This window comes from Phyllobates terribilis, unplaced genomic scaffold (assembly GCF_046119375.1).
Source record: "Phyllobates terribilis strain yellow unplaced genomic scaffold, ASM4611937v1 Scaffold_12__6_contigs__length_324123572, whole genome shotgun sequence".
NCBI lineage: Eukaryota > Metazoa > Chordata > Amphibia > Anura > Dendrobatidae > Phyllobates > Phyllobates terribilis.
In genome coordinates, this window is record NW_027362772.1 from 32,095,517 (window position 1) to 32,106,400 (window position 10,884).

The 10,884-nt window shown below is 45.5% G+C and overlaps 1 protein-coding gene across 1 annotated transcript in view; it reads right to left on the bottom strand.

Annotated features, from left to right (window-relative positions):
- LOC141172986 (B-cell receptor CD22-like) overlaps positions 1 to 10,202 on the bottom strand; it is a 49,190-nt gene extending 38,988 nt beyond the window's left edge. Inside the window, exon 1 of the mRNA XM_073657597.1 lies at positions 10,129 to 10,202. The gene's annotated coding sequence lies outside the window, so the exon portion shown is untranslated. The remainder of the gene's footprint in view (positions 1 to 10,128) is intronic.
- Between the last annotated feature and the right edge of the window lie 682 nt (positions 10,203 to 10,884).

The window sequence follows — 10,884 nt, forward strand, 5'->3', positions numbered from 1 at the left end:
ATAAAATGCAATAACGGGCGATCAAAACATCAGATTTATCCCAAAATGGCATCAATAAAAATGTCAGCCCGGCGCACAAAAAATAAGCTCTCACCCAGCCCCTGATCCTGAAAAATGGAGACACTACGGGCGCCTTTTTTTTTTTAGCAAACTTTGGAATTTTTTTTCACGACTTAAATAAAAAAAGAACCTATACATGTTTGGTGTCTACAAAGTCATAATGACCTGGAGAATAATGATGGCAGGTCAGTTTTAGCGTTCAGTGAATGTGGTAAAAAAAAAATGCAACAAATGTGGAATTGTATTTCTTTTGCAATTTCACCGCACTTGGAATTGTTCTCCCATTTTCCAGTACACAATATGATAAAAACAGTGAAGTCGTTTAAAAGTCCAAATCGTCCCGCAAAAAATAAGCCCTCACATGGCCATATTGAACAAAAAATAAAAAAGTTCTGGCTCCGGAAAGAAGGGGAACAAAAAACTAAAATGCAAAAACAGAAAATACTCCGGTCATTAAGGAGTTAAAGTCCCTTCTTGCTCTCCCTCGGGACACCGACGTTGAGCGGGGACACAACGCGGTACAAATTAGGGTGTCAACCTCTGCTAACAGGAAGGGAGAGAAAGAAGGGACATTAAGGGATAGTTTAGATCCTGATTGATTTACTCCTGGCGGATCTGTAATTAATTGTATAATTAATGAACACCCTATGACACTACTTTGTTCACCATCTGAACCAAATAAGTTTATCTTGGTCTCATCAGATCATAGGACATGGTTCCAGTAATCCATGTCCTTAGTCTTCTTGTCTTCAGCACAGTGTTTGCAAGCTTTCTTGTGCATCATCTTTGAAGAGGCATACTTCTGGGATGACAGCCATGCAGACCGATTTGATGCAGTGTGCGGCATATGGTCGGATCACTGACAGACTGACCCCACCCCTGTAGCATTGCTGGCAGCACTCATATATCTATTTTGAAAAGACATGCACTGAACTTCTTTGGTCTACCATGATGAGGCCAGTTCTGATTGGAACCTGTCTCTTTAAACCTCTGTATGGTCTTGGCCACCGTTCTGTGAATGTTGGTGATCTTCTTATAGCCAAGCCCATCTTCATGTAGAGCAACAATTCTTTTTTTCAGATCCTCAGAGAGTTCTTTGCTATGATGTGCCATGTTGAACTTCCAGTGACTAGTATGAGATTGTGTGAGAGCGATAACACCAAATTTATCACACCTGCTCCCCATTCATACCTGAGTCCTTGTAACGCTAATGAGTCACTTGACACAGGGGAGGAAAAATGGCTAATTGTGCCCAATTTGGCCATTTTGACTTAAGGGTGTACTCATTTTTGCTCCCAACGGTTTAGACATTAACGGCTGTGTCTTGAGTAGTGTTGAGCGAGCACTAAAATGCTCGGGTGCTTGAAGCTCGGCCCGAGCTCGCCGTGATATTCGGGTGCTTGCCCTGAGCAACGAGCCCAATGTTAGTCTATGGGAGACCCGAGCATTTTTGCGCCGGCACCCCCGGCAGTCTGTAGAAAGCCTAAAAAGTGCCCAAAACGATAGTGACAGAGCTCAAATGACATGGGGACAGCATGGGGATCGCCCCAGGAAGCATTTCTGACCCCCAGTTCACTGTTGTCAACAACGTGTTCAGAGGTATTAAGCCACTTTTACAGGCTCATAATAAAACGTTCAAAAACGAAAGTGAAACTTTTTTCCTGTGAAATATGTTAAGGAATTTCTTTTCCAGGGTAAAGACTTGTGTATAAGGTAAAATAAATAACCAAAAACAAAAATACTCCTCCACACCTTGGGCTATGTTCACAAGTAGCATTTTTTATGCGTTTTTGCACTTTTGTATTGCTTTCAACCGTGACAAATGCATTCACCGGGAAATGTCATTTTAACATTTTACAACCTTATCTGGCCATGTGCTGTGTGACACATGCATATAGTGCTGAAAAGACATGGGGACAGCATGGGGAAGACCCCTGGAAGCATCTCTGACTCCCAGGTCACTGCCTAAAAGTGTGCCCATCAGAAGTCATCCTTGCCGCTTCAGAAGATGCAGACTTGCAACTATCCCTGTGCAAGTTCTTGTCCCAGGGCACTGTTCAATTGTACCTCCATTCCTTGCAATGCAAGTGCAAATATGCAGCCAACCACCCACCCACCCCCAGGCTGCAATACCATACTGCTAGCTTGCTTGCACTTGATATTTTGCCTTTTAGGCATGTGGAGGCAGAAGCTGGCCACTACCTCATGGCTGCTTGGGCAGCGAGGTATCCATATTCAGACCCCAGCTGCCCGGCGGCCGGGTGTCCACGCTTGGTCCCCAGCCACCAGGGGGCGGCTGGGTATCCACACTCGGTCCCCAGCTGCCCCTCGGTGTCCACACATGGTCCCCAGCCACCTGGGGTCGGCCGGGTGTCCATAAACGGTCCCAAGCCGCCCCGATTTCTCAGCGGAACATCCCCATTCCCCAGACACTTTTCTTAGACTGGCCTGCTTTAGGGCAGCATTGGACAAGCCCACCAGAGAACCCGACTGCTCCGGTGGGCCCTGGCTTCTCAATCAGGGGAGTTGAGAGTGCCACGGTGAGGAGCATGATGAGGATGATAGAAGTTAGCATCTGCTTTGTTATGTTGGAATGCAAGTGCATGTATATAGTAGCGGCTAGGCCTGAGGTGGTCAGCATTTTGGCACATATCCTACCTCCTCCGAGGATTGCTGGATATTTTCCTGCTACTATCCAAGTTCTATGACTCCCATTAAAACAAAGCTTCAGGTGATAAATGATGGATGAGGTAGTGGCAAAGAGAAAGAGCAGGAGGAACAGGGACCATTCACATCAATATCAGGCCAGTCAACCACATATGTCTTGTAGGATATGTTTCTGTAACAAAAGGAGCTGTTCGGCTACACAGTTAAAGGGCATACAGTGAGTGCACTGCCTACCAAAAATTTTGAGGCACTCCAATGCCCCTTGGAAGTGACATGGAGGTCAGAGGGCCTTAACTAAACCTTTTTTTCCATTTATAGCAACTGGGTCTCCAGTGCACTGTTGGCCTAAGCAGTGATTGGAAGGCTTTCCAAAAATTATGAGGAACTGCAATGCCCCTTGAAACAGGCGTGGATTAAAGCATACTAAAAACCTTCTACCCATTATTGGGGAGTGGGTCTCCCTTAGTTTTCGCCTTTGCTTTGAAAAGCAAAAGCTGACTAAAATTAGGAGGAAATGCAATGCCCGTTGGAAGAGTCGTGGAGGTTGGAGGTAATTAAAAACAACATTTCAATGCCCCTTGGAAGAGCTGTGGAGTTCAAAGTGGCTTAAGAAGTCGCTTTTAATGCCCCTTTGAAGAGACGTGGAGGTCCCAGAAGCTTAACAAGATGCTTTTAATGCCCCTCGGAATAGTGGTGGAGGTCACAGTAGCTTAACTAGACACTTTTAATGCCCCTCGGAAAATTGGTGGAGGTCGCAGTAGCTTAACAAGACGCTTTTAATGCCCCTTACAAGAGCCATACAGTACAGCATCTTAAAAACATTATTCCCATTATTGGGGAGTGGGTCTCCCATAGCATTTGCTGATGCTTTCCAAGCAAAAGCTGACAAAAATTAGGAAGGAGCAACTTGCAATGCCCCTTACAAGAGACATGCAGTACCACATATTCTATAGGTCAGAGTGGTATAACAAGATGCTTTTAATGCCCCTTACAAGAGACGTGGAAGTCAGAGTGGTATAACTTGATGGTTTTAATGCCCCTTACAAGAGATGTGGAGGTCAGAGTGGTATAACAAGACAGTTTTAATGCCCCTCAGAAGAGACATGGAGGACAGAGTGGTATAACAAGATGCTTTTAATGCCCCTTACAAGAGACGTGGAGGTCAGAGTGGTATAGCAAGACGGTTTTAATGCCCCTTACAAGAGACGTGGAGGTCAGAGTGGTATAATAAGACGGTTTTAATGCCCCTCAAAAGAGACATGGAGGTCAGAGTGGTATAACAAGATGCTTTTAATGCCCCTTACAAGAGCCATGCAGTACAGCATCTTAAAAATATTATTCGATTATTGGGGAGTGGGTCTCCCACAGTCTTTGCTTATGCCTTCCAAGCAAAAGCTGACAAAAATAAGGATGTAGTAACATTCAATAATGGCAACACGGACCACGGTCACCCTGGTGGTATAGTGGTGGTGGAGGCTGAGGATAAGGAGAAGAACAAAAAACAGCCGAAATGAGGAAGCGTATACCCATGTGTGGGTGTGAAGCGGTGCATGGGAATACACCTCCCGAAATAACACAGTGGATTTCACTTTATGTTATTCTGCTGTCATTTGGTGGTGATGAGAAGTCTGGCCCAATCCAGCCCTTATTCATTTTGATAAGGGTCAGCTTGTCAGCATTGTCAGTTGACAGGCGAGTGCGATTATCAGTCAAAATTCCCCCAGCAGTACTAAAAACACACTCCGATAACACTCTAGTGGCAGGGCAGGCCAGGACCTACAAGGCATACAGAGCGAGTTCATTCCAAGTGTCCAGCTTAGATACCCAATAATTAAAAGGCAGAGAGGAATCACGGAGGACGCTGGTACGGTCGGCAAGGTACTCCCTCACCATCTTTTGAAACTTTCCACTCCTTGTGAGAGTACCCCGCGCCTCAGGGTCTGTCCAAAGGGAGGGTCTGAGAAAACTGTCCCAGAATGTTGACAGTGTTCCCCTGCCTCTGCTAGATTGGAGTTGCCTCTCTCTCGCTTGTACACTTTGGTTGGTCAACGAACTGTGACCTCTGCCGCTAGCGTGTTCAGATGGGAATTTTTTTAACAGTTCTGCAGCAAGGGCCTTCTGGTACTGCCCCATTTTTATAGACCTTTCCACCTCAGGAATAAGAGGGTGAAAGTTCTCCTTGTAGCGGGGGTCTACAAGTGTCACCAACCAGTAATGACTGTCACCCAACATTTTGACAACGCAAGGGTCACGGTTAAGGCAGTGTAACAGAAAGTCAGTCATGCGTGCCAGACTGGTAACGGGCAAGATTTCCGTGTACTCACCAAGATGACAACTGACCATGCCCTCCTCCTCCTCCCCCCTGTCCCCAGGCCACCCACGCTGAACCGGCGGTATGACACTTGTACAGGTACTACCGTCTACAGTGCATGATACCAGCTCCTGTTCTTCCTCCTCTACCTCATTGTTCCCCAATGGACGTTGGGATGAGATGAGGCTGGGCTGTGTGTAATCGCCCGCTACAGCTTCTTGATCCATCTCATCATACTCTGGCTGCAATGCCTCTTTAATTCTCTGCAGAGAGCATTGCAAAAGACTGAAAAGTGGGATGCTGGCACTAATGATAGCGTCATCGCCACTCACCATCTTGGTGGCCTCCTCAAATTTTGTCAGGATGGTACATATGTCAGACATCCAGGTCCAGTCCTGAGGTCTTATGTGTGGAGTCTGACCTGAATATCGACGGCCTTGTTGCAGCTGGTACTCCACAACTGCTCTCTTCTGCTCACAAATCCTTTGCAACATGTGGAGGGTAGAGTTCCAATGTGTGGGGACATCACACACCAGTCGGTGTGCCGGAAGCTGCAAACGCTGCTGCAACACATCAAGGGTGGCGGAATCTGTAGCCGACTTGCAAAAATGAGCTGACAGGCGGCGCACTTTCAGGAGCAGAACTGGCAACTCGGGGTACGATTTAAGAAACCGCTGAACCACGAGGTTAAGCACATGAGCCAGGCATGGTACATGTGTGATCTTGCCTCGCCTCAAAGCCGCCACCAGGTTACGGCCATTGTCACACACAACCATGCCTGTATGTAGGTTCAGTTATCTCAGCCACAGATCTGCCTGCTCTTTCACAGCTGTCCACAACTCACAAGCAGTGTGAGGTTTATCACCTAAGCTTATGAGTTTCAGCACAGCCTGTTGCCGCTTGGCGGAGGCAGTACTGCAGTGCTTCCAGCTTGTAACTGATGTGGTGATATCTGAGATGCAGGCTGAATATGAGGAGGAGGGGGAGGATGATGCGCAGGAGCTGTACACTGTGGGGGCAACTCGGACTGACATAGGGCCCGCAATCCTCGGTGTGGGGAGGATGTGCTCCATCCCAAGGTGCGACTGGGTCCCGGCTTCCACTATGTTTACCCAGTGTGCCGTCAGGGAGATGTACCGTCCCTGACCACAAGCACTTGTCCACATGTCCGTTGTCAGATGGACCAAAAACTGCGTTGTTGAGGGCACGGCAGATGTTTTGGGACGCGTGCTTGTGTAGTGCGGGGATGGCACATCGGGCAAAATAGTGTCGGCTGGGGACCGAGTACCGAGGGACAGCCACCGCCATAAGGTTGCGGAAGGATTCCGTCTCCACCAGCCTAAAAGGCAGAATTTCCAATGCAAGCAGTCATGAAATGTGCGTATTTAGGACTGTGGCCTGTGGGGCGTTAGCTGCGAATTTCCGCTTTCATTCAAAGGTCTGGGATATTGACAATTGAACGCTGCGGTGGGACGTGGACGTGGACGTTGATGCTGTTTCTTGAGAAACTGCCATAACAAGTGAAGACTGAGAGGAGAGGGCATCTTTACATGCAATATGGACAGGGGATTGCCTTGCACACACAACAGGGGGTTCTACTGCATGCACAAGAGCGGAAGAAGCAGTGGTGACACCCGCTGACACTGGTCGTGGACCCTGGATTTCGCCCCACAAAGTCGGGTGCTTTCCTGCCATGTGCCTGATCATGCTGGTGGTGGTCAGGGTGATAGTTTTGTCACCCCTGCTGATGTTGGCATGGCAGGTGGTACAAATGGCTTTTTTGGGGTTATCAGCAGAGTCTTTAAAAAATTCCAGACTCTGGAAGACCTACCGCTTGTAGTGGCAACGTCCCTCTTGTTGGTGTTACGGTGAACGGTTGCCCGCCTTCTGTCTGCGGCCACCACACTGCTTCTTCCTGCCTGTTGGGGTACTCTGCTGCCCTGCCCCTGTGTGCTACTGGCCTCACTCTGCATGTCCTCCTGCCACATTGGGTCAGTTACCAGATCATCCACCACCTCCTCCTCTTCCACTTGCGCACCACGATCCTCCTCCTCACTTCCTGGCAATTGTGTCTCGTCATCGTCCACCTCTTGTGGCAAATTTCCAGCTTTGACTTCCTGTGGCCGTGGCTGTTCACATAATTGGGCATCGCTACATGGGATCTCCTCTTCCACCACTTCAAGCGTAGCAGGCGAGGGGCACAAATATGGAAATGGACCAGTGAACAGCTCGTCAGAGTATCCAAGTGTGGGATCAATTGCTGTCTGACGACACTCGGCATGCTGGGAGGAAGGAGCATCAGGGTGAGGAGGAGTATGCGGTTGAGACTCACGGCTACTAACACTTGACCGTGTGGAAGACAGACCGGAGGTGGTGGTGCGCAGGTAACTGGAAGTATTATCTGTTATCCAATTAATAACCTGTTCACACTGATCTGTTCACAATACTGGTGTTGTTCTGTGCTTCCCTAGTAATTCGGTCAAAAAATGGGAGCGAGAAGATGTGGCTGTTGGTTGTGGCACATTTTCACCTTGGCCACGGCCCCCTCCTCTGCACGCACCATCACCAGAACGTCCAGTTCCACGTCCCTTGCCACGCGCCTTGCCCATTGTAAAGGATGTAAAATAGCTTACACTCTCACTATCAATGGAAAAAGGGTAATAAAAAGTAGATTACAACTGTGGAAGAGGAAATCCACAGTTCTATTTCTCTGGCCTACACCCGACTCTTTTAAACAATCAGAACAATCAGGGAGAAAATATTAATGTTTTTCTTTACTGAAAAAATACCAAAACCTGAATAAAAGAGATTTTTTACCGTGGAATGGCAAAATCACAGTTATTGTTTACTGGTGTATACCAGACTTTTTTAAAAATATAGATTTGCGGCTGAACAGTGAGCGACACACTCAAACTGTTTTTTTTTAGATACCAAAGGCCCAAAACTGGATGCTACAGAGATTTTACCCGTAGAACTGCAAAACCACACTGGGATTTTTTGGGCCTACACCAGACTATTTACAACAGATATATTTTTGTGTCACAACAGTCAGTAGATGCTACTGTTTTTTTTTAAGGTAAAAAAAGCGAAAAACAGGATAATAGAGATTTTTTACCGTGGAACAGCAAAACCACAGTTTTAATTTACTGGTGTATACCAGACTTTTTTAAATATATAGATTTGTGGCTGAACAGTGAGTGACACACTCAAACAGTTTTTTTTTAGATCCAAAAGGCCCAAAGCTGGATACAACAGAGATTTGACACGTGGAACTGCAAAACCACTCTGGGATTTGCTGGGCCTACACCAGACTATTTTCAACAGATATATTTTTGTGTCACAACAGTCAGGAGACACTACTGTTTTTTTTTTGCTGCAAAAAATGCGAAAAGCAGGATAATAGAGATTTTTTACCGTGGAACAGCAAAACGACAGTGTTAATTTACTGGTGTATACCAGACTTTTTTAAATATATAGATTTGCAGCTGAACAGTTAGCGGCACACTCAAACTGATTTTTTTAGATGCCAAAGGCCCAAAACTGGATACTACAGAGATTTGACCCGTGGAACTGCAAAACCACACCAGGATTTGTCGGGCCTACCCCAGACTATTTTCAACAGATATATTTTTGTGTCAAAACAGTCAGGAGACACTATTGTGAAAAGCAGGATAATAGAGATTTTTTACCGTGGAACAGCAAAACCACAGTTTTAATTTACTGGTGTATACCAGACTTTTTGAAATATATAGATTTACGGCTGAACAGTGAGCGACACACTCAAACAGTTTTTTTTTAGATACCAAAGGCCCAAAACTGGATACTACAGAGATTTGACCCGTGGAACTGCAAAACCACACTTCTGTTTCTGTGGCCTATACCAGACTCTTTTCAACAGATATATTTGTGTCTGAAAAATCAGAGACACACTTTTTTTTTTTTAGGGGGGGGGACACCAATAGGTAAATAAAACGGGTATTTGTACAGTGTGAAGGAGGAAAAATAAAAGAGGATTTAGATGAAAAAAAAAGGATTTTTACCGGCCCCCGAGACCGGGAGTCAAGTCCGGCAATTTCAGAAACAGGAGCACACAGGACTGTAATGCAGCGTTTGCTGGCATAACCACTGCGTCTCCTATACAGCCTGCCTGCCTGCCTGATATCTGGGATGGATATTAGTCCTGAGAAGGACTGTTTGTTTGTTCCTGCAGCCTTTACAGACCCTACACTAACTATTTTGCAGGAAAAATCTCTCCCTAGCTCAGCAGCGCTGTCCCTACACTGTCTAATCCGGAGCGACTGTGTCAAAGATGGTGGCGCCCGATTTTAAATACTCTAGGTGACGCTGTGCGGCCAGCCAATCACTGTAATGCCCACAAACAACATGGCTGTGGCATTACAGTGACTGGCTGCCAATCCCTGCATGTTCATTGGCTCTGTAAAGAGCGCCAAACATGCATAGCGGAGACCGAGCTCCCGCCCGAGTAACCCGGAAATGCTCGGTGCTCGCCGAACATCCCGAGTAGCGTGATGCTCGGGCGAGTACCGAGCAGTGTCGAGCATGCTCTCTCAACACTAGTCTTGAGTTATTTAGAGGACACCAAATTTACACTGACTACTTCACATTGTATCAAAGTGTCATATCTTCAGTGTTGGCCCATGAGAAGAAATAATAAAATATTTACAAAAATGTGAGGGGTGTACTCACTTTTGAGTTATACTGTAGGTGGATGAAAAAATGAGAAAGTTATGGCTGTTGAAGAAGAAACAAAAGCAAAAAAAAGAAAAAATAGCCATGTCAGGAAGAGGTTAACGCTATTTTATGACAATTTTAATTTAGCTGCAATTTAAGACAAATTATTCACCCTCAGACTTTATGGACAATTTCAGAACAATGTCTCATTCAAAGACTGTATGTAACAAGGGGCACATAGTGTATGAACCCTGGGAATTACACTATATTAGAGGGCAGAAATTACATAGAGCAAATATTCCAGATGTACCAAATACCACAATGAACTTTTCCTATAGATCTGGCAGTTAATATATAGTTCATCAGCCCATAACTAAAATTAATTAACAATTACTTACATGCCAAGTCCTGTGAGTAGAATGAGACACAACCCAGTCGCCTGCATCTGATAGTTGAGGAAGTTATTTACTTTATTTCCTGAAAGTTGCAATATCCTATTTTGCAAATCATTCCATTATTTATTTTTCGTTAACACAGAAGCTATTGTGCTTTCACAGACAAGGTGACCAAAGAAAGGTGGGAACTAGACATTGTTTCTTTATTTTACTTTTGAGGGTGAAGTTAGAGTGATTGGATCTCCACTTGAATAACTTAAATGGTTAATGCGAGAGTTGCATTATTTTTCACAGAGTACAGTAAATGCTTACTTATAATTAAAGAGGTTGTTTTCTACTAAAGTTTGCAGTTATTATGTGACTGCAGACTTTTACCAGAAGACCGGACAACCCGCCTAACATAATGATTCTTTCTTGTATGTTTGTGTTTTTTTCGTCTCTAGCTGCTACTATCTTCATCCAGCTTCACATAGCTGAGTGGTCGGTCATAATCTTTTACTGCTAAAACTACGTTCCCTATCTACACCCTGCTTCTCCTCAGTGCTGCAGATCCCTTCCCTCCCTCTTCCATGAGCTCCTGACTAGCCTTACATATGTTTTAATCAACCAAATCTAAGAGTGATATTTGCCTTATGCTTCTGTGCAGTGCCTATTCCTGCACAATAACCTTCCTAACTACACCAGAATAGCTGTCTGTGTGGTTTGTGAAATAGTTAAATTTCATCAAGTAGCAGAGTAAAAACAATAAGAAAGGCAGAA